At 42.4% G+C, this 25,264-nt stretch overlaps 1 protein-coding gene across 1 annotated transcript in view; it reads right to left on the reverse strand.

Annotated features, from left to right (window-relative positions):
• Positions 1 to 2,287: 2,287 nt before the first annotated feature.
• LOC142765506 (uncharacterized) overlaps positions 2,288 to 25,264 on the reverse strand; it is a 253,761-nt gene continuing 230,784 nt past the window's right edge. Inside the window, exon 10 of the mRNA XM_075866606.1 lies at positions 2,288 to 2,387. The gene's annotated coding sequence lies outside the window, so the exon portion shown is untranslated. The remainder of the gene's footprint in view (positions 2,388 to 25,264) is intronic.

Here is a 25,264-nt window from a genome sequence, read left to right on the forward strand (position 1 = left end):
CATTGTCAATGTAATTAACACCCCGGTACAAATTCGTCTATTTGCTGACGATTGTGTTTTGTTTTTAGATGTAACCTGCATTAGTGACCAATTTTACGTTAATACTAACTTAGGCAATCTATCAAAATAGTGTGAAGAATGGGGAGTGCTTTTTAGTGCGAACAAATGTGTGTATCTCCCCATAACGCGCAAAAAAGCCCCATTAGACTACACATACAATTTAGCTGAAGCACCTTTACTTAAAGTAGCCTCCTATAAATACTTAGTCCTAACGTTAACAAGTACCTTATCCTGGAATTTGCACATAAATAACATCTGCTCTGCCACTTTCCGTAAAGTATGCCTTCTTCGCCACAAGCTCAAGACTGCTCCGCCTAGTGTTGAACTCCTCTCCCACTTTTCCTTAATTAGGCCTAAACTTGAGTACGCCTCCATAGTTTGGGATGCCCACACAAAAATTAACGTTCAAAACTTAGAAAGAATTCAAAGAAAAGCAGTACGATTCATATCTAGCAAATTTATGTCAAGCGACTCCCCCACTGCATTACTAACGGCAAATGGTATAGAACTATTACAAATTCGAAGAAAAAAATATCGGCTACAGTTTATTTCAGACATAGTAAACGACAGGCTACCCTTACACATCGCAGCATACGTATCCCCCTTCTTAAGCAGACCCACTCGACACCACTATCCTCCTTCCTTAACGCCAATCTTTGCAAGGACTGATACTTTTCGGTACTCCGTCTTCCCACCAGCAATAGATGATTGGAATAAACTAACCGAAGCATTTCCTCAACGCACTTAACCATTTGTGTAAATACTATTCTTCCATGACTTCCTTAGAATTGTATTACCACCTTGTTGTTCAATTGTTACTTTTTTTATAAGTCATAACCCCTCTCTCTTATATGCAAAGAAATTGTGTAAAAAACGCTTTGCAACATTGTTTCATTTTGTTATTTAATGTGTTACATGTATGCTCACTCTGCTTGGACTTTTTGTCCGCAGTTATTCTATCATTAAATAAATATATAAATACACGAATAGGCGGGCTCGAGCACTCGTCATTATTCTGCGAAGGTGGAGCCATTGGTCGTCCAGCTCGTGACGTGAGTCTGGACTGCGGCCTCATTGGGGCAGGCTTGAGCACATCTGACTTTGAGAAGGAAAAGGTCGCGGACCTTTAACCTTATTGTGAGTTACAATAATTGGCACCTGACTACGCACAATACGTGTGGCAGCGACTTTAATGCCAATACTTTCTGAGGGTGGCAAAGAATTTAGTCGCAGACGAAACTGCATGATTGTCATAGTATATTGACATCTGCGCTTTTCTTAGATTTCTTTTCGGGAAACTCTCGTCGTTACACAATGATTCATGACTTACGTGTATGCTTATTACGTCTATTTACGCCAGCCAGAGTCAAAGAAAAAATTAAATAAAAAATTGGCACTAAATTTATATTTTTAACAAGTTAAATCTTTGAAAGGGAGACGTGCGGTCATATAAATCATTCAATTTTTTTTTGGGGGGGGGGGAATTCTACCGGTTACATTTCTAACTTCCCCGAGATGTTTCGTTACTTTCACGTTGAAATACCAAATAAATTAACAGTAGCAGGATTCAGCAAAGAAAAGCATAGCACTCAAATTGCATTTTATGACAAACATTGCAATAAGGCCGGAAAGAGCACATTTTAATTATAGAGTTCATATTACGAACGAAATAATAAACGCCCCTTCGATTGCTCTACCATGTCCCGAGCACGGTAGTGAATTGAACGTGGCTAACACGTAAACTTAATATGAACAGTAGGGGAAGGGCGGTATGGCACATCCGAATGCCCTGGCGAACGTCTCCGACGACTTGACGACGTACGTTAGGGGCTGCCTGGCCCCGGGCTCCTCACCGCAGAAGGTTCGGGCGAAGCGGACCATCATGAAGCGCTCGAGTTCAGCCGACCGGCTACCTGCTCCGAGCGCCGCGTCCAGGGCCACTTCGATGGACCAGGTGAGGCCCTGGTAATTGGGCCAGTCTCGCCCATCGAACACGACTCGCATATGCGAGAGGCCATACGTGGCGAAGCAAGCGGCTAATTCACTAGAGTCTTTCACCGATTGTGACATGCTCTGCTGGAAGAGCGCTTGGGCGATGGTGACACCCAGCGTGGCATAGTTGATGTACGGCTCCGTGGCATCCTGGAAGTAGAAGGGAGGCTGGAGAAGCTTCGGTTGGACTGTGTCCAGTGACCAACTACCCTCCATCACGAGGTTCACTTTGACACCGGTGTGGAGCGTGTAAATGATGAGGTTGACAATGAAGTCATCGCTGTAATTTCCGTCTAAAGCACCCTGGGGCACCTTGTGTGGGTCGCTAATGGTTCCTGCGTGACAGGCGATGGCACTTAATTGAGGTACACATGTACAACCTGAAATGGCGGACATATTAATATATAACGTCCACATCATTTGTGCAACTATTCTTTCAAGAAAAGCAAACTTTGGTATAATTGGATCGGTGCTTTCGTAAATAGTAATGATGACCACAACTGTTGCTTTATTGGCAGGTGTGTTTCAGTCATCAGCGCAAGGCGCTTTTTGTAAGCGATTCCCTATTCACAGACTGCTTTTATCACGCAAGTTAATGAAGATTACGGAGATTAGCCACGGAGTTGAGAGCCAATCTAGATTAGTTAGAGCCAATATGGATTGAAAGCGGTACGTCCCAAAACTTCTCTCGTCGGACAAAGGACATAGTTCATAAGAACGGCTGTCCCCGTAAGATGGAGTGCTATGGCTCAGAGCCACCTATGTCGAAGTACATCTGACAGTCAGGATGAGGACGGAGTGTACTCCTACGCAGGTTGATAGCCTGAAAAGGAACAATCTCGCCCGCGTTATGGTGGAGACGTCACGCTTGGATATTCTTTTAGCACCGCTAAAAATGTCCAGCCAGTGTGTACTGTCAAGTCCCGAGTCCTTATTTCACCTATCATGTCACATGAATGGTTCGGCCGATGTTCCTACTTCCTTACTCATTGATCACGAACAAATTTGCTCATACCACTTCGCTATTTGGCAGTCAGCGGACACGTGGATAAACTCGCCATATGCAGTTGAAAAAAAAACACATCACCTTATAGATGAGCACAAAATCAAGTGAACTTTCACTTCACTTTATTACCGTATAGAGCAAGGTTACGGGCTATTACATATGAGGTGCTTCAAGAAATGTGGTTTTTATTTGCCCCACCGTGGTGGTCCAGTGGCTAAGGTACTCTGCTGCTGACCCGCAGGTCGCGGGTTCGAATCTCAGCTGCAGCGGCTGCTTTTCCGATGGAGGTGGAAATGTTGTAGGGACGTGTGCCCAGATTTGGGTGCACGTTAAAGAACCCCAGGTGGTCAAAATTTCTGGAGCCCTCCACTACGGCGTCTCTCATAATCATACGGTGGTTTTGCGACGTTAACACCACATGTCAAGAAATGCTGTTTACAGAGAATAATCTTCATGACGAAAAGTATGCAGTTTGGTTTTTCGCAAAAGATAATAAACACGTGATGGTCGCAAAGTCACGGGGAGGCCATTCCAGTTCACTGCTGCGCGAAAAAAAAAATGGTGTGGCAAAGGTAGTAGTGCGAGCAGGTGTGCATGCGACTAATAAAGGATGGGTCGTTCGGTGAGATATGCATAATCGTGAGGAGATGTAAAGAAGCTTGAGTGAGGGAATAGTGAAAGAAACAGACCCTGGTGATACGGTGACGCACTGTTCCAGATATATTAGGCAGAAGAAAACAATGACCAATAGCTGACGGGGACGAGCATAGAAAATCAACTGAAAGTGTATTCTTGACACATAAGTAGGCTACCAAAACAGTAAGTCACAAAAAGCAAGTTGGCAATTAACAACTTTAATAATACTTGGACACCTATTGTTATAGGCAAGTAGGCACAGACTCAGTGACTGTTCGCGGCCTTTTTCGGGCAATCTTGTTCTTTTTCTAAGACGGCAATGAATGACTTGCTGAAGCTGTTGTCGAGTTCTCGCGCCCATTCCTGCATAGGTTTCAATCAATCGACGGCTGCAATGGTTGTGGTGCTTATGCATTAGAACTGTCTTTTAGAACTCACGGCAAGCTTGCCGACTGACACGCTGCATCAAGAAAGCTGTGCACCCTATAGAGTACATTACACGTTGGTTCACGCAAGCATCTTCCAATTTTCTCTGTGTAACAAGCACCGCCTGATAGCGTAATTCTGCAGGCTATATTCATGTGACATCCGAAAAACTTTCTTGTATGCGAGACCCTACAAAAGCCTCTGGAATTGAAGCTGGCGCATGTATTAGCAAGTTGAGCATGCAATAAATATGATAATATTTTAATATATAGTAATAATAATAAAGTGATATATTATTATTATTATTATTATTATTATTATTATTATTATTATTATTATTATTATTATTATTATTATTATTATTATTATTATTATTAAATATTTCTCAATCTTTAATGTTCTGAAACGACTATATGATTATGGGTCACGCCGTTGTGGAGGGCTCCGCCCATTTCTTCAACGTGCACCTAAATTTAAGCAGAAGGGACTCAATCATTTTCGCGCTATCGAAAAAGCAAGCGCCAATGCGGGAATACAATCCCACGACCTTCGGGTCAGCAGCCGAATGCCTTAGCCACTAGACCACTATAACGGGTTGATGGAGCATGCAAAGAGTTGTAGAAAAAAAAACACACACCCTAAAAGTACCAATACGTTTTGCAGTCCACAACGACGATATGATTACGGGAGATGCCGTTGTGGAAGGCTCCGGTAATTTCAACGATCTGGTGTTCCCTAACCTGCACTGTCATCGCACAACGGGCCGGTGGCATTTTGTCGCGGTCGAATTGTGACAGTCACGGCCGTGATTGAACCTGCGACCTTCGCGTCAGCAGCCGAACACCATAACCATTGCTCCACAACGACGGACGAAACATACAACCTTCAGAAAATGCTTGATCGGGTTTGTTGCTGCTGCATGGTAGCGCGAATGACAAGAGGGGATAGAAGAGACGAGAAACAAGAACAGCACGTTCTGCTCTCGTTTCTTCTATTCCATCCTGTCGTTTGCGCGGTTGAGACCTTCTTCGACAACCTTCGTGCTCGTGCGTCTTGTTACAGTGTATTGGATTCTTGTTCTGAGTCAATGCAGCTTTGTCCAATTTAACGTGTGTTTGGCTCATGCCTTCACAAGATCGTCAACGTGGTGGTCTCGCACGATGACACGCCACGCCCGAGCAACACCGCGCGAGATGAGGAGCCGCGGCCACCGAACACATTGAACAAAAAGAAGCACGGAGAGGCACCAGCTGGCTAACCAGAAGCCGATCTAACAATCGTAGGATGACGACTTGCACTATGCATCACAGATTCAACTTCGCGATGTCAAATGGAGATGAGAAGGGCCCCAAGAGGAGGAGCAATTGTTGCTCGGAATTGGTGACGCGCGCACAGCCCATGCGATAATGTTTATCAAGACCAATGGCCCACGAACTCTTTATATATATATATATATATATATATATATATATATATATATATATATATATATATATATATATATATATATATATATATATATATATATATATATATATCGAGACAACTTTATCGACACACTCGCACGTTCATATATCAATTTTCATACACAAAGGTGACACGACACGCATTCTCAGATACCACGAAGTTCGACCGCGCTTTAACAGGTCGAGGAATGGCACCCTAAGCCCAATTTTCGCGTCCTCTATTCGATGCTTCTCCAGCTATCACGCATTTTTCTGTGAATATACTTTGCCTATTACCATCCACAGGTACCAGAATAGTGTGTTTATTAAATTTATCATAGATTTTACTCGTAGGGTGGACATGTACCAAACGTCAACGAGGAAACATCCACGGTGAATGCGGCCATAGCTGTTAAACACCGAAACATACATTTGGCAAAATTTCTCTTATCATTGTACATCAAACATTCAATGACCCCTGTAAAGGCGAGTTTTAGTTTCGTGTTATATGCCGATTCTTCCCACAGAGGGATCACCCATGTTGTTTTGAAGGAATGATTGCTGTTATAACTTTCATGTTAAGTATTACACTTTTTCCTATATGTTAAGCGATGCGCATATTATAATTGGTTTTATTTTCCTATAGTCAGAACACTGTACCTGGAGCGTGCAATTATTATGAATATTGCTATTGTTGTATAACTGTTATTAACCTATTATACACTTACGAACCTTTTTCTTTGAATATGCACAGTTTGTGGTGTGAGGGACCTGGTACATTGTTTACATTCACTGTATTTGTACTAAAATGTCATTACGGGCCCCCAGGCCCCTACGTAAATACACCAGTAGAAACAGTGCAAACACAATTTTCCTTTCAAACAACAAAATGCGGGTGTTTAAAACGCTGAAACATCCCCCGTTGCTTTGTTTCGAAATGGTCGTTAGCTGTATATATAGGTGTAAACACTCTTGGTGATGTGCACAGCAGCAGCTTGTTACGCGAGGCAACAAATGACGTGAAAGTGACCTATCGCGTAATTACCAGTTATGTATGACTGCGCAAAAATAAGAGAATAAAATATTTTCGATACAGCATATTGTTTGCCATTGCTTCTTTAGCATTTAAAAATATCTGTCTGCCACAGAATCGCGTGCTCTTTCTCCGTACACTAAAAAGAAGCATATTGCCGTAAAGAAATACAATTTCTGATTAAATTTGGATAAACAAGAATTTCTACAAGTACCCATGCGTGTATTCGCTTTGGGTGCTTGTACTGGTCAGCCTTCTTAAGGTTCTCCCTTTTTTTTCCACCATGATCGCAAATGGTTAAAAATTTACTTATTACAGTTAGTATTAGGTGACCACCATATATATAGATACATAAACTGAGGAATAACTTAGGTTTCCGAAAGGTTTCAAGTGTGGAAGTAAACGCGCTTTCACATAACTATTTATTTGCCCGATGTTTCGACGCGAGTCTCGTCTTCTTCACGCCGTAACAATATTTACAAATTTTCTGCGTTTTCTTACATGCTGTTAAGACAGGAGGGAAGGGGACTGAATGAAAAGATGAACGAATATAAAAAAGAGGCGGGAGCTGAAAAAGAAGAAAAAAAATGAAAAAGACTGAAAACATGGTGGGGTTTTGAGGTTTTCAGGACGGGTATATGTATATATATATATATATATATATATATATATATATATATATATATATATATATATATATATATATATATATACACCTTAGATACAACTGTTCATTTAGTTGGCGTTCCGATGGGGGCCCCGTTTCATTAAAGGGCCACTCACCAGGCCACATTCCTAATGGAAGTTGTTCTGTGTTCGATAAGGAACATTTTGCCACAAAAATTTTTTGAATCGGTTCACCACGAGCGAAGAAAACACGTTTTTTTGAAGCGGCGCGAAACGAGGATGAGAGGAGGCGAGCTCGAAACCCTTGCCGCTCCTCCGCGTAGCCTTCGCTAGCCCAATCTCTTCTCCACCCTGTCCCGCATCAGACCATTAGGTGACGTGCACATGACGTGCCCAAACAAGTTCGACCCCCCAGCAGGTGAGCAGCGTTGCTTTGTTGACCAGCATTATTTTGTGGTCTTCTGCCTGTTTCTGTGGGAGTGTTTGGAAACGCTGGCTTAGGCGCGGTAGAGTAGATGAGCACAATGAGTGCGCGAACTTGTAGGAGCGTTCTACGGCAGTCGTCTGCTCAATGCGCTGACCGCGGGGACACGAACGCATGCGAAACGCTGGCGCATAAGCCCCGCATCTCGTACTATATATATATATATATATATATATATATATATATATATATATATATATATATATATATATATATATATATATATATATATATATATATATATATATATATATATATATATATTCGTATAGGGAAGAAGACGCACGTACGAAGTGATTTTATTGACGCTTCGGCCGTGGGTCCGGCCTTCATCTCAGAATACAGTTTATGGCACGAGTGCTGTTTATATACATGTGCTTATCAATAAGATACAAATATAAAAACCGGCATGAAAGGCAATATATGGGCATATATATATATATATATATATATGCAAGTCACACAATATGAAGGGCACCTAATCTACGAGTAAAAAGATATTGCTTCCATGCGCGAGCACGTGGCGAGCACGTTGTTTACAAATAAAAGACCTTCGCATTACAAAGGATTATACAAATTATACAATTATAGAAATAATTGGACCTTCGCCTTCAGCAAAGGACCCTCCAGATCCCTCAGCCAGTGGCCACCGCTACAAGCTTCGCTGCCATACCCAAACCGTGCGACAGGGACCTGCTGATTGGCTACAGACTTTGTCACCCGGTAAAAACACTTCTTGCTTCTTTTCAAAGGCATTTTTAAGGTTACGGAAAGTTGTAGAAAAATGTGTTCGCAACGACCTACATGTAGATACTTTGAACACCTACTTAACCGCGTCTGTTGCACCTAAGGGTCTACGTATCATTGTGAAACCAGCCTTATCTGACATGTCTCAGCAAAATATAGATAGGTGGGACGATATATTAAGAAATGCTTCACTACAACTCACTCGAGTTACCTTGATCATTATCGTTCTTCAAGCAAAAAAAATCTTGCACCAACAAAATCAAATGTCAGCAAATTTAAGCCTCTCGTCTAATGAATTCGCCGCACTAGAGGCATTCGCATATAAAAAGCATCGTGAAATTTATACATTGAAAGTCAAGAAAATGTCGCGTGACGGTGTTTGGTGCCCTAGCCAGAACAATGCATGCAATTACGTCCCTTTGCAAACGAATCCGGTACAAGCTTACCCCGATACTTCTTTGTCCCCTTCCATTGACAAACATATCGTCAAGGAGCAGAACAATATAGTAAATATTTCGGACATTGTACTAACTGCTGAGGGGCGCAGTGTTCTGTGCCGCGGTCTTAATTTCTGTCCTGCCACAGGCGGACACAGTGAATTTCAGTCACTGAAAGACTTGGATAGTTTTCCCGCAACTTACGCTTGCACAAGTTTTTTCATGACCGGCAAAATAAGAATGGTTCCACAAGCGCATTACCTTCTTGAAAACGTTGGGTACCGCCCTCACAACGAGACAGATGCTTAGATATGTATATCAAAGCTGTACAACGGGACGTACTACAGTCGTATCGAAAGCAAACGCCGTTTCACCGTAACCTAATTACCAGTGAAATGAAAGCATTAAATGCCTTGTCCTGTCGCAACGACATTGTCATGAAGCCTGCGGACAAAGGTGGGGCTGTTGTCGTAATTATTAAGTCTGATTACGAAGCAGAGGCCCAAAGACAACTCGCAGATGCGAGTTGTCTTTACAAGCGTCTGGATCACGACCCCACTGAACAATTTTAATATCTTGTCCAGAGCACTTTGCTAGAGGTTCTGGAAAACAAAAAGGTGCCTGAAAATGCGATTTATTCTCTTATTCCCCTAAGTCCTGTTCCTGGTCGTTTTTACCTTTTGCCTAAAATACACAATATAAACAACCCCGGCCATCCCATTATTTCAGGTATGGGTACTGTCACAGAATAATTGTCCAGCTATGTCGATTCTCTGGTCACTAGTATCCCAGCATCGCTTCCGTCTTACGTAAGGGACACTACCGACTTTGTTTCTGGTATAATTGATCTGATTGTTCCTCAAGGTTCCTTTTGATCACGCTAGACGTAGCGTCTTTATACACCAACATTCCGCATGTAGACGGAATAGCGGCAGTCGCCAGGTCCTATGAAGCAGCATCACCGGGTAAATTTATCTACAGCAACACATTAGCAGTATTGCTCAGGCTCATTTTAGAGCTAAATAACTTTCAATTTGAAGGGCAACACTATGTCCAAGTTAGCGGCACGTCAATGAGTACGCGTATTGGACCCAACTACGCCAATATATTCATGAGCCAGCTTGAAAGTGAATTTTCGCAAACCCGCGCGCTAAAACCTTTTTATTATAAACGTTACATTGATGACATTTTCCTTATTTGGCCGCATGGTGAACAGGAGTTGCTTTCCTTCATATCTGACTTTAATGATGCCCATCCATCAATATCATTTTCTCATACCTATTCCACATCAACGCTTAGTTTTCTTGATGCAAGCATTTCGATTGTAAATGATAAGCTATCCACAGCTCTAAACAGGAAACCTACAGACCGGCAACAGTATTTGCACTTTGACAGTATCCACGTGAAACATTGCAAAACTAGCATACCTTACAATCAGGCCCTACTGTTTAAAAGAATCTGCTCAGAGCAATCAGAGTTTCGAAAAAATTGCAGAACACTAAAGGATGCTCTAGTCAAACGAAAATATCCGCCGCAATTAATTGATGACGCAATAAAACGTGCCAACATGCATAATCGTAGAACGCTGTTGTGCGCTGCTAAAAACTCGACATTTTGGGACGTTAAACCCCACAAATCAAAAACTCGACTCCCTCACCGCAGACAAACTTAGTCCTTACCAATTCTGCGTCAGTTCCGCGTGTTTTGAATGTGCTGAGAAAGCACCACAATAATCTAATGCAAAGTGAATGCTTAAGAACCATTTTCACCGAACCACCTAAAGCAGTGTATCGCAAAGCTATAACTATTCGAGACATACTCTCATCGTCGAAAGCAGACAGTCCTGACACGATCGGGTGCCACCCTTGCAAAAAACGGCGATGCAAAGTATGCCCGTACATGCGCACATGCCAACAGGTCACCAGTATAGGTTCCAACTTTTCCTTAAAAATCAAAGGCAATCTTGACTGCGATTCTAAGAACGTGATATACATGATAGAATGTGCGCAATGTGAAATACAGTTCATTGGTCAAACAGAAGGGCCTTTTAGACTGCGTTTTAACAACCATGATTCTCATGCTAACACCTTGCCCCACTTGCCCATTTCAAGACACGTGCACCTCCCTGGCCACTCTTTTGAAAATCTACAGGTCCCATTACTAGAATCTGGTTTCCGCACAAATTATGATAGAGAAGCCCGTGAATCATTCATCTAAAAATTCGACGCCGTCGCATCTGGTCTGAATGAAAACGTAGGAAAACTTAGTTGCCTATCTGCGTAACCTGTATCACCCTGTGCATCTTTTTTCAAGCTTGCTCAGCAAGTCGCACTACATTGTCTGTATTCGTTGATTACGTAGCAGCTTTGTAACGTCTTTGTCTTTTTATTAGTAATTTATAGTTTTTTTCTTTTTTTCCTTGCTTTTACTGGTCGCACTACTCCTCATGATATGTGCTTTATTTTTTATGCGTTTTATCTTTTATTTGTAAACTACGTGCTCGCCACGTGCTCGCGCGTGGAAGCAATATCTTTTTACTCGTAGATTAGGTGCCCTTCATATTGTGTTACTTGCATATATATATATATATATATGCTCATATATCACCTTTTGTGCCGGTTTTCATATTTGTATCTTATTGATATGCACATGTATATAAACAGCACTCGTGCCATAAACTGTATTCTGATGCAGGCTGGACCCAGGGCCGAAACGTCAATAAAATCACTTCGTACGTGCGTCTTCTTCTCTATACGGATAATCTTTTCCGGACCCAGCATCACTTTTGTTTTTGGTATATATATATATATATATATATATATATATATATATATATATATATATATATATATATATATAATATATATATATATATATATATATATATATATATATTGCCACATTCTTGTTCTCAAGTTTTGTTATCGCCCCAATACACTACGTAATTTTTATCGCAAACAGCGCCAGCAGTCTTCGACAAGCTCCAGGACTGTAGTTGGTCATTTTTATAAGATCACGCCCACTCCGCGAACTATACAATTTATTCTGAAGGCTACGTCACCACTAGCGATAACGCTAGAACTTTCGACGGCAAGTGTATAAATTCCGACGCGCTGTGCCGCTTGTCAGTTGATCGATGGCTGACGATCGGTTCCTTGCTATCGGTGCAGGTCTGCTGCTGTGATCCAACTTGCCGTTCACCGAGCACAAGTTCACCCAAATAAACAGTTTAACCTTCATCTTACTGTCTGTTTATTTGTCGACATCACGACCCTGTGACATTTGGTGGAGGTTCTGCTTCATTGATGTTCCGGACGCCCCCTTCAAGCCGCCTGGGACTGGCGTCTTATTTCCGCAGCTCCAACAATCACTCTGCTGCCATTGCGGGGCCGTTACACAAGGTTCTCTAGTCGGGAACGGCCTTCACTTGGACTTACGAGTGCAAATGCGCTTGCCAAGCCCGTGCTTTGACATCTGAACGCGTCCTCCGTCACTTCGATGAGAGTGCACCCACTTTTCAGCAAACAGATGCCAGCTGCCATGGAATCGGAGCTGTCCTCCTCCAGCGCGACGACACTTCACGTCAGCGAGTAATTCCGTATGCCAGCAACGCATTAACCCCTAGTTCACACTGAAGCGTCCACTTTTTACAGTGACCGGAATTCCCCTGCTGCCGAAAGGCAGAGTCGTTCGCACTGGACGCGTGCCATGCCGCCGAATATGCCATCTACCGCGGGGCTAACGCGGGTGAATGCGCTGTCATCCGGTTGTTGTCGTGGTTCGCAAGCACCAATACACGATCCGGTGGCCTAAACTTCGATGATTCTCGTTCATTAGAAGCAACACAAAGCACCTAGTACTGCTTACTTTTCTGGCAAGTCACTGTCTTGTAATAAATGAAGAGCAGAAAAAACCGCCGACGCCAGCAGCGTTAGTGGGTTTATCTTGCTCTGCTAGACCGCGACATGCTCGCTCACTTCGAAGACAAGCTCGGTCACTTCTTCCACAAAATATGGAAGTGAGTAAGCCCACAGTGGGTTGAACTCTGGTTGGTTACAACGTTCAGTTACGTGCACAGCTACTCGACAAGTGAGCAGGGCTTGGTCACCATTTTTCAGGACTTCTTTACTAGCGCTCCTATTGATCTGCGGCGATTGATTCGGTGGCCGAAGCGGCGAAAATTGTTTCGAGAGCAGTTGGTGCGGAAAGGGCCCTTTTGGCGGATCTCGTCACCGCGATATCGAACTCGGCGCATTTTCCGCGACCAGAATGCTCAGTGTGAACCACCCTAACACCTTCGGAGAAGAACTACTAGATAACAAAACAGGCAGGTCTCGCTGTCGTTTGGGCCACACAAAAATTTCGATCATACTTTATAAGATCGAAAAGCGAAAGAATCCGCTTGGGCGCCTAGGCCACTGGATACTTCGCTTGCAAGAGTGCACCTATGACGTTGCGTACAGATCTGGCAAACAGCGTCAGGATGCCCACGCTCTCTCTCGCTGCCCTATGCCACTTTCATCTCCAACCAAGCATCCTCAATGTCCCTCAGGTGATCAAGCGGCTTCCTCTTCGTGCACTCACATTACCACACTTGGCAGTTGCTAAGTCACTATCTTTAAACAGCAGCGCTCAGTTTGCCATGTACCAACGTGACGACCCTTACTGTAATTGCATGATCGGGTACTTTAATGGCTCGCCTTCCCCACCGAATGCCAGACTACGTCGTCAGCTATAGCAGTTCAAGCTAGAAAACAGTGTGCTGCAGCGCTACACTTACATGGCGGGTTGGCATCGGTGGGTGCCAGTACTTCCACGTTCACTGCAAAAACAAGTCCTCGAAGCATTGCACGATGACCCATCAGCATGACACTTATAATTTCGGAAGACCTACAACCGGGTTAGGAGCCGCTTCTTCTGGCCTGGTCTTTCTACCTTTGTGGCTCATTATGTCGCTTCTTACGCAATTTTTCAACGCCGGAAACGACCAACTTCAGCTTATGATGATTTGTGGGGTTTAACGTCCCAAAACCACGATATGATTATGAGAGACGCCGAAGTGGAGGGCTCCGCAAATTTTGACCACCTGGGGTTCTTTAACGTGCACCCAAATCTGACCAACTTCAGCTTCTGCTAGCCTATTACATCCCATTTGATGTCCCGATGCACCTTTTGTCGTTTTTGGAATAGACCTCGTCGGACCACCCCCGTAACGCCAGCGGACCACCGTTGGATCATCACCGCCGTCGACCACCTCACACGATACCCGGATACCTCTCTTCTACGCACTAGTTCTGCCTCAGACGCTGCCGCTCTCTTTTTAGAAGTCATTGTGTTGTGTCATGGTGCACTTCGCGTGTTGTTGAGTGACCGAGGCAAGCCTTCTCATCCACAATTCTTGACGAAATTCAATAAACTTGTGGCACAGTTTATAAGACCACATCCGCTCACCACCCACAGACAAATGGTATGACAGATTGATTCAACCGGACTTTAACCGACATGATATCTATGTACATCGGACCGAACCATGATAACTGAGACAAAATCTTGCCGTTCGTAACGTCTGAACACAACACCGCTGTTCAATGAACCCCCGGGTATTAACCTTCCTTCTTTGTCTACGGTCGTGCGCCGACATTCACCATCGACACCTCTTCCTTCAATGTAAGGTCAATAACGTCCACAACTACACCAGAACATTTCCTCTCCAGGCTCACTGACACACTACAACGTGCGCGACTCAACACGGAGTCCAGTCAACAAGACCGCTAGCAACGCGATGACTGCTTTCGTCGAGACATCACCTTCCGTCGTGGAGATGAAGTACTACTTGGGAGGCCTGTTCGTACACCCAGATCGTCTGAAAAGTTTCAGTCACGCTCTCTCAGACCTTACGTAGTTTGTGAACGAACGTTTCTTGTGAATTACCTTGTCACTCCCGTCGAGGGTTCACTCAGACCGTCATTACCGTGCCTCCGTGATAGTTCACGTTTCACGTCTAAAATCTTTTGTTCGCCGTATCTTTCCCGCCTAATTCTCGGTCGGCCGTTTACTCATGTGCTCTTCGTAAATAGGTCTGAGCATTATTTATGCGTCCCATCTTCTCATCTGTAGATAGTCATCATAACCACTCCAGCTTGGCTTGTGGGGCACATACTCAAGGCAATGAAGAATAGTCTTGAGGGTCCTGAACGCCGTCTTAGAAAATACACACCATATATATATATATATATATATATATATATATATATATATATATATATATATATATATATATATATATATATATATATATATATATATATATATATATATATTATGAGACGACGCCTACTACGACGTTAAGCAGGGGCCGGATTCACGAAACTCACTTACGAAAACATATTTGCGCAAGAGAAATTTTGTTGCATAAGTCGATTCACGAAACGAAAAAAAAAACGTGGTAAGAGGCCATCGTTGTCACATTGGCCGCTCCAATAAAGCGCCTGCCCGGGAACATGCCAGCGATGGTGATGCAGGTGCTCTATTTGTTTACGTTACCGAAAAGTGCTTGTAAGTGGATTCATGAAGCAAAAGTTTGCGTAAAAACAGCGTGGCTGAGAGAAAATGCTAATGCTAAGAGTGGTCCGGGCCACTCTTAGGAACAATGTGGCTACTTAGAACCTGCCGCCGAGGCGGTATACTTTGGTGCCCTGGCTGGTTTTGAGTTATTTTATGCCCATGAAGGGCTGCCTGATGACTGCTAGTCCATTTTTATTTCTTTCTGCGCTTTGAGTTTCTTCTGTTCTTTCCCTTGTATGCAGTGGATGGTGTTGACAACCACCGTCGTCCAATAAGTTTGAAGTCACAGTAGTTGTAGAATTCTATTGGGTGTCAATGGCGTAAAATTATGCATGTAAAATTTCTGGTTGGATGAAAACCATTGTGCTACGTGAATGGTTGGTGCATTCGAACATGGCACGGCATAGGATCAGCCTTATATGTTATGTTGTTCTGTTGCACCCCATCTCAATCATTTGAAAGTACGACTCGAGATCCTTGCCTCATTGGTGGAGGCAAGGATTAACCACCAAAGAAGGCAAGGATTAACCACCAAAGAGGTTAATGGAAGCACATTCCTTGCACGCTATTGGAAACAAAAAATGAGAGGAACTATTTAGTGAGTTTTTCATAAAGCTTGTGCTTTAGAGTACTTCCATTGGCTCTAACTGTCAAATGGGTGCAGTCTATGAATTACAGCTGTCAATAAACGTTGGGACAATCTGGAACGAAGCCTACTTTGTAAACCGAAACGTATTAGCGGTGTGCGTGATTACGCATGGAACTACAAACAAATCAAGCATTTTCACCTTCACTGTTCAGAAACCAATATAGACCGTGATAGTATAGCAAGCAGTCGGAATAAAATGACCCTAGTAACTTTATATGACACCGGAAATACGCAAACCCTCAAGATTCAGGAGCAAACCTTGGCAGAATTTGTCCCTGCGACAATTACCAGCTGTTTACGTTGGCACACGAACATCATTCAAAAGTAGAGCGAGCCACTGACATCTATTTTATGTGACGCAGCAACAACTTGACCTGGGAATAATTGCGTTGCGAAGGCGAATCCCCCGTCGCATGCTCTGATCGAAAAGAACGACAAACGCGAGCAGACGACGGCTTGGCCAACAGGCACAGCTTGTGATTGGTTGTGAAGCCTTATCCTCTACATCAGCTTACTCGTGTCCCTGCCAAAACACTTCTTTTATCGGGCACGCCTGTCGTGTTCGTCGTATCACCACCCTCGCACATAAGAGCAAATTTTCTCAGGCCGTGAAAATTGCGCAAGTACTTTCTAAGAGCTCTCTTACATGCTGCGCAGTTGTCAAAAACAACATGGCGTCGTAAACGACATATCGGTCGGTGCGAATTTTAGCAAAGGCTTTTCACATGAGTTACTTCAGCGTTCGACCAGTTGCGTTGTGATTATGGCAGCTCTTTCGGTGCGTGTAAGCAGTGCGGAAAGCTGCGGCTGTGCAATGGTGTACGGTGAAGTGCAGCGAAGACTCTGCGTCGGTGTGTTTATCAAGCGGAGATCGGTGCCGGTGTATCGACGGCAACTAGCACTCGAGAAGCCTGCAATGTGTGTTTGTGTGCCGGTAACAGTCCGTTTGCTTGACTTTCCAGTCTCTTTGTTGGGTGCTGTGCGACATTTTGGATTGACAGCGTTTTGACACGTTATTTCAGTTACCCCAAGTACGTACGGAAGCGTATGAACTACGGTCTGTGTTCGCTTCTTGCTTCGCTACTGGTTAGCCTGCACACTTCTATTTCATTGTGAGCAATCTAGTGTTCGGAAGTGGAACGATGTTCGTTGAGAACAGTGGTGCTGTGTTGACGTTCCAAGACTTGTGAAGAAGCTGTGCACGTGTGACCAAAAATTGAGAAACAGCGTTGATAACTGTTTCGCCCTGCGAAGATGCGGTGGTGGAGCATGGCGCTTTTGTTTGTTAACTCGTCACTTCTCCTTTTTGTGATAACTATAGTCCTAGCGCTGTGATGTGATGAACCAAAACGGCGAGATGCTACATTCTGGTATAGATCGTGTTACTTTGGCAGCGCCCCTAGACTGTTCTTCGGTAAGAACTTGAGAGTTCTATGTCGCAGCGAGAGCTCGTCAACGTCAAGCTTGCCTCCGGCCCCAAGAAAAAGCAAAGATTTCACCGGTGCCTTGCTTTGAATGAAGGTATAGGCCAATACCGGCTAACTACAGGTTTCCGAGTTCGTCTGACCATAGTTTTGCACGGCACTAGAGCCTTGGCAACAGCCGGTCCTGGCCAGTTCTTACACTATATCAATGAACATGCACGCCTGGCCAGCCTTTCATTGCTGTCATCGGCAGCTTCCAGTCTGCAGGTGACCTTTGCCTGTTATCCGTAGAGCACACTCTATTTCTCATGTCACCGATGGCCACTAAATGCTGCCATCGGTGAGTTGACCTAGCAGAACTAAATTTGTTGCTATTCACGCAGTACTATATCGTGTGCAAGTTTTTAAGCCCATCAGATGTAATGTATGGTAAGTTCAAGCATGAAAAATTTACTACTACTATTATATACAGACATATATTATAGAGGAAATGCTTCAGAAGTTTTGAGTGATTTCGTACAAGTGAGCCTTTGTTTGATTATGAGATTGGGCCTGTCAATTTACCACGTTTGATAGTTGGAAATTTAATGTACATTTATTTTCAAGGAGCCAGGTTGCACTTAAGGAATATATGTTACTTTGGAAAATTAGTTCTATAGACGATTACCGCTGTGGTAGCACCATACTTCACTTGGACTTTTATATTTCAGTACGTACATTTTACATGAAGCATCAATTTATTAGAAAGTGATTATAGCAGATTTTGGTCACTTTGACGAAGTGATAGATTCGTCAAAGAAGTATTAGAAGTGAGTGCTCTCAATGATTGTTTCAAATATTTCATTTTTGGCTCTTAGCAGATCGCAGACACTGGCTTGTTAAGGTCCTGTGATGCATCGGTCGCACACACTCGCACATCCATCCTCATCATTACTTGGAGCACCTGTACAAAAGTAGGAAGGACCCGTGCTCCCTAACTGTGCAAGTCTATGTCACTGCTGGGACTGCTATCATTCAGCGGACCTGGATGTGGCCTGGAAGCATGCATGGCAGCCTCATCTGGAAGGACTGCGATCTGCTTGGGAGCTTCGAGGGCACAAAACTGCCTAATCGCTGGCTGCAAGGTTAGTGTTTCTTTAATACATACGATTAAGTGAACACCACATACTTTGCACAAATTGAAAACGCAACCATGGTTGCTTGCAGTGGATACCTGTATTATTCTCACACATAATTTTTATTCAACATTTATAGAACTAAATAGCAAGATAATTGAGAATGTTGAAAGTTGAAAGCCTACAGCTTATGAATGAAACTTCAATCATCTGAGACTCAAAAGCTTGTGCTTTCAAACGAGCACAAATACTTTGATTCCTTATTGAGCTCTCGAGCTTGTGACTCACTCTGTAGATCAAGTGCTCTGGAAAGAAATAGCAAGTGGGTGAAAATCGCCTGGCTGTTCACAACTTGAGACGAGAAAGACCTATTGAACAAGCCTCAGACAACAAAGGGCCAGTAACTGCATCTTTTACTTCATGTAGCTTATCTCTCAGTGCTGTGGCTTGTTGTGTTTCAGCCGAACGTGTTCAACACGATTGCATAGTGATGTATTTTTTTCTACAAATTGTACCTGCCCTAAGTATGCATTGTTGATCTCTAAAGGTGACGTTCAGTGTGTTTCAAAGCCATGGCTTCTCATTTGTCTGTGTCTATCCTACTTCAGCAGAAGTGCGATGCTGCCAGCACACATGCAAGCCAAGTCTTGGAGCGCTCTTTTGGTGTTCTGTGCAGGACACAGCATATCCATCTTGCAAGACACTGGTATCAACAATAATGTTGAGTGTTGGTGGCACCTGTAGGAGCCCATTGTGTTTGTTGCATATTATTTTCCCTGATGAAGACAATTTTTGAAAGCTTTTCTTTGTTTGGAATAATAGATGTCAGCAACAAGCACACTGATAATCCACAAGTGCTTTGTGTCTTCTAGACCGCCCATTTGCTCTTATATGCAGTATGGTGAGCTGGCTTTGTTAGACAGCCTTAAAGTTATGAACATTGGCTGTTGTGTTGTAATGCAGTCTAACTTCTGTTTCTTAGTAAACTTATTTGTGGTCTACTTCTCGCACCTAGTTTCAAGTCAAAACCGAAGAAACTTTGATGGCTTATTATGCTTGGCATAAGTTTCATGCCTTCATCTATAACATTGTAGTTTTGCTCTTGTATCATAATAAAATATATTTTCAGTCTTCTTTGTGTGTGCGCGTGTGGAGGCTTGTCATGGGCTTCTGAAAATATGACATCTCTAAATATGAGCACATATTTAACAACTGTACACTCTTGCATGTAGCATGGTTGTAACAATGATCTGAATTTTCTTACATTCCAGCAGTAACAAGGAATCTGGTGCTTCACAGTCATGTACAGTGTATCAAGAACAGAGCACAAAAGATCAACAAGTAGAAAGGAACTTTCAGTGACTGTTCTCCTGCTCAAAGTTTACGACAGTAGAAAGAGCACATTCTAATGCCAGGAGCAGTTTGAATTGTATGTGCAGTAACATTCTGAGCAGCTGCAGCGTAACTTCTTAGCAGCGCATTATTCGGCAGTTCCTTTGCTTGCATTCTAAATTACTTAAATTTTGCATGGAATATACCAAACTATGACACTAATTTAAAGGCATTTCCGATGGAGGCGGAAATGTTGTAGGCCCGTGTACTCAGATTTGGGTGCACGTTAAAGAACCCCAGGTGGTCAAAATTTCCGGAGCCCTCCACTACGGCGTCTCTCATAATCAAATTGTGGTTTTGGGACGTTAAACCCCACAAATCAATCAATCAATCACTAATTTAAAGGCTGCTGTTGTGTTAGTGGACACATAATTTTGAGCTGAAGTTTTTAACATGTGTGTTAATCAAAGTGCCCATGTGTCTCTACATTTAACTGCCATAAATCACAGCACCCATGGTTGGCAATGGTAACTGTGTTTGGATTCTTTCTAGTAGAAGATGTAAAGCCATGAATGCGGTAATCTTGTACTTAGTCGATTGTAATCCTTCACTGTACACTTATTTGTATAGCACCAATGATGCCATGAGTGTATAAGCTCTGGTAACTAAATCTATGTGGATTGTATTATTTGAAAGGAAGAGGATCATTACTACTCCTAGTATATCCTAAGAGTAGATTTTAGTGCTTGTGTATTGTTATCCCTCTGCCTCTCCGTGCTTCAACAGTCTATTTTAATGTTTCTAGTGTGTAAGTGGAGCTTTTTAATGTATACTTTGCTCGGATAGGTTTGTTCATATTGTAATTGTGTACTATGCAAGTGACGTATCATCTATATAGCTTTACTCACACTAGAAAGGAAAGTATTTATTTTAATTCATACGTAGCTGTAGCATGCATTTACTTATCTTTTTCTAGGTGCCTGTACAATTGTTTAGCCCTGCAATCGTACTGGTCTACTCTAATATTGAAGCTGGCATCTTAAAATAGTTGGTTATTGAAAGTAACAACGTGTTTACAAATATTATTACTATCCTCTTTGAAAATTTATTTACATTTTTTGAACTGTGGGAAGGTAAATGTTGTTATGTTCTTTTATTGTGGTCCCTGTTTCATGCATATGACACATAATTACTTTGAAGCGGCATAGAATTAGTTGTTATTTTACACATATATATTGAGGAACATCGAATTTAAGGCCAGAAGCAAAACATACACGCAGTGCACTGGAGCATCACCTCACATTATAAGTGTACAGTCTTTGCCCACCAGTGAACTGAATTTTTTTTCAAGCAGACTGACAGACAGCTGTATGGGAAATGTGTTGATGTGCAATATTTGAAGTTTTTTTTGAGGAGTGTTTTCGGGGAACGAAATAGGGTCTATAGCTGTCAATATAAACACTGTTTGCATCAAGGAGCGTAGTAGCTTAGAATTGTATTAGTCATGTATTGTCTGGATTTTTTTGCGATGTGCTGCTTTTCAGCCCAAGTATTCTAACGTGCTTTGTTACTGTGTTGTGAATGAGCCAAGCTATGTAAATAAACAGGGTATTATTGCCGACATGTACAAAATATTGATGCACAGCCCTTTTCTTTAGCATGACATTGTCAAGGGCTTTATTCTTGTGTTTCTAATAAAAACTGCATGTCACTTGGCAGCAACAGAAACTATGCATCAAGCTTTTCCGCGATGGTTCGAGAAACACCGAGTTCAGACATAACAGTGCTGGTGGATTTCTCTCGTAAGTTCCTTTCTGCATATTCAAAGTGAGTGTATTGGAATTGTTGTTTTATAGCCATTCATCTTAATATTTACACCTCAGTGTATGTATGTATGTATGTATGTATGTATGTATGTATGTATGTATGTATGTATGTATGTATGTATGTATGTATGTATGTATGTATGTATGTATGTATGCATTTGTGGTCTTATGTATTTGTGGTATGTGCGTATGTGTGTATTTGTGTGCATGTATGTATGTATGTATGTATGTATCTTTTAAATGAGAATTCGTTTATCATTTATGAGTAAGTTTGGTAATAATTTAGCTGAATTTATTTGTAGTTCTTTTTCTTCTCAAACACTGTAGATTTAAATTTGTTTTCACTGCATAAAAATAAATGTAACCTTACACAAAATATGTGCATTCGAAGAAAATGTTTCATTTCCCAACGTACAGTCATGAGCAAGAAATTGAGTAAAATGGAACGAACCAGCGAAAATTAGTTAAGAGCATAGCGACTCTACATGGCATATCTTGTACACATTGCTTTGGTCGAATATGTCGATTTCAACATATCAATTTTAATCACAGTAAACAAGCTATCACCCGTGGTTGTATGTGTGTGATATTTATGCATATTGCAATGCCGGTTGGCAATTACTGCTAAGGTCACAAACCTAGTCAAGCTGAATACACGAAGTTTGTCCATGCACCTTTCATGTGTACTGGAACTGAGGTTGATAAAAAATAAACTTCGGTTGAAACATTTATTGTAGTTACCAAAGGCAGAGTATCCCTCTATGACACAAATCAAATTGCCATTGTTCTTTTCGCTTCTGAAAAATAGGGGACCCTCTCAGCAGAACTCGATTACCTGCTATAGTTCATTTTATTCATTGATATCGACATTACACTGAAGCGTGCAGCATGACGGATAGAGGAAAAAAAAGACACAAACTGATCACTCTGTTTGTGTCTTCTCTAACAGTCCGTGCTCTTTGGCCTTGCTGCATGTAATGATGCCCACCAAGTTAGCATGAAAACGTCTCCCGACAATAGCAGTCAACTTGGCTGCAAGCAATTAGCTCGCTACATGTGTAGATTTTCTTAAAAACAGCGTGACGACTGATTGCTGGTCGAATATCCAAACACGTGAAAAGTAACATTCCAGGTATGATACTGGTATTTCAGCACTGGGCACTTTTGCGATAAGCAAGGATGAAGAGAAAAAGTATGAACCCTGAGTTATGTAATTTATGAAGGAGCACGGCACAGCGATTTTGGGTAAAAGAAAGAGTGAAAGAAGAAAGCGCGAAAGCCACTTTCTCGAAAAAATATTACCCGCTGCCACGCATATTCTCGGGCCGAGCAACCTTTTAAAAAAAGTGCTCGGTGACACTGCGTATCAAACCCAGAACCTCGTAGACTGTAGCTGAGCTCTGTAATCACTCGTCGACTGCAGCAGTGCTTGCATTCATCCTGTTGCTAATATATCTTCAATGCTTCGAATGACGCCTATTTCAAAAACGTCCGATGAAACTTGGTCAAAAACAGAAAAAAATAGTTTTAATGCGTTTGCCCAAGGTTACTAGAAGATAGAAACCGCCACGTGTGGCTGTATAGCTGTGCACTATTTATCTTGTACATTACTGTCAAGATGTTGGGATAGCGAGCTGTAACGCACGCTACCTTCTCATAGTTTTCCAAATATAGATAAATATATATATATATATAAATATAATATATATATATATATATATATATATATATATATATATATATATATATATATATATATATATATATATATATATCGGCCTGCGACGACGCTAATCAACTGTTATGAATTCACTGTCACTAGTGTCACTTTCACTAGATGAATACTCAGCTTGTTTACATCATCGTTATTTAAGGAAGATTTGGCTCATTAAGTCACAACTCTCCTAGTTAGCATTGGTTTTCTCACATCTAAAAATAGTCCCACTTCATTTCGCTTTCTGTGTGGCTGTCACTCCCATAAATTGCGTACTCCACTTTTTTATGCTCTCCAAGCATCCGACGCTGGTTTGCGGAAACTTTTCCTGACGTCTGCTCGGCCAGAAAATTGTCTTTATTATCTACCGATTTCAAGCTTTCGTGGAAAAGAAGCGAGAGTTTCTCTCTCTTTTTTTTTCGTCCGTTTTGCACGTGTGATAACGTCTCTCGACTTTAAGACTCGTATACACGTCCCTTGCTTTGTTTTCTCACTCAAACAACGCTGGACGTAATAATTGCACCATGTTTTGTGAAAAGCGTTAGCACTGAAACCTCTCCCGACGAGTCTCCCTCATTTTACGTAGACACATATCTAAGCGTAAGCGTATGCACGTTCTCGCATTCCGGCTTTATAATAATGCTGCGGTGCATAGAACCAGCTAAATGCTATCACAATTTTATTTGATTACTGCTGTTCTCTATGTCTGCACAATTCGTCCGCAAGCACAAAAGTGGCTCCTATGTCTTGTAATAAGAGCATTGTAAGAAAGGCAACCTTTTACGTCCAGGTATAAAACACCCTTACGTTCACCACTGTACCGTGCTCGATTACATTTGATTAGTTGAGTAGCAGGGCAGCTTCAATACATGTAAGGTAACTGGTAGCATTAAACAGGGGAAGACATTTGAGGCACATTTTCAAACATTGCATGCATCGATTTATGCGTGGTTTCATTGATGTGGTGCACCTTGAGTGTTGTTCACTTATACATGGCTGATTGGACCGTTAAGGCCCCCCGGCAGAGGCAACACACCCCTTTTGCCCCGGCTTCACGTAGACGGCACCCCTGGGCTGACCCACTCAGGGGAAATCGGCAGTCGCCTTTTCCTATCTCTCTCTCTCCCTACATCTTCGTCTTCACCTTTTACTATTTATCTGTCCTGTGTTCAATTCTCTTCCGTTTACTTCCGATATTCATGGCGGCAAGGGTTAACCTTGTGTAGGTATCCCACCTTGGATAAATACATTGGGTTATAGTGACAGTGTACGGCTGGCGTCGGGAGGGCTTGTTTCAACAAGTCCAACCGCGTCCCCTTGTTAGGCTCCGTGGTGGGTGGTCGCCACTGTTACTGAACACATTCATACTTGTGTGGCTTTACAAGCATCCGCCGACCTTGATCGGTCTCGCAAGAGAGGCCACACCGAAGCAAGTTATCACGTCTCGAAATAAACTAAAGTTACTTTCGCGAAGTACCACATTATCCACAGTGACAGCACACCTCTAAGAAAATTATCCCCATTTTCGGTGGCCAAGTGCCTAAAAGAAAAAATACGACCCACATACATACAAAGCATCTAAAATGTCAAGCGGTGACCTCCTTTTGGAGCTAACCGAAAAAGACCAAGTGCCTAAGCTATCCCAACTAACTAGCATTGGAGAAACAGCTGACACCGTTTCGGTCCATCGCTCTCTAAACACCAGCAGGGGAGTAATCTCTGAGGAAGACTTCTTAGGACTCAGTGA

This window comes from Rhipicephalus microplus, chromosome 1, assembly GCF_043290135.1.
Source record: "Rhipicephalus microplus isolate Deutch F79 chromosome 1, USDA_Rmic, whole genome shotgun sequence".
In the NCBI taxonomy this organism is placed as follows: Eukaryota; Metazoa; Arthropoda; class Arachnida; order Ixodida; family Ixodidae; genus Rhipicephalus; species Rhipicephalus microplus.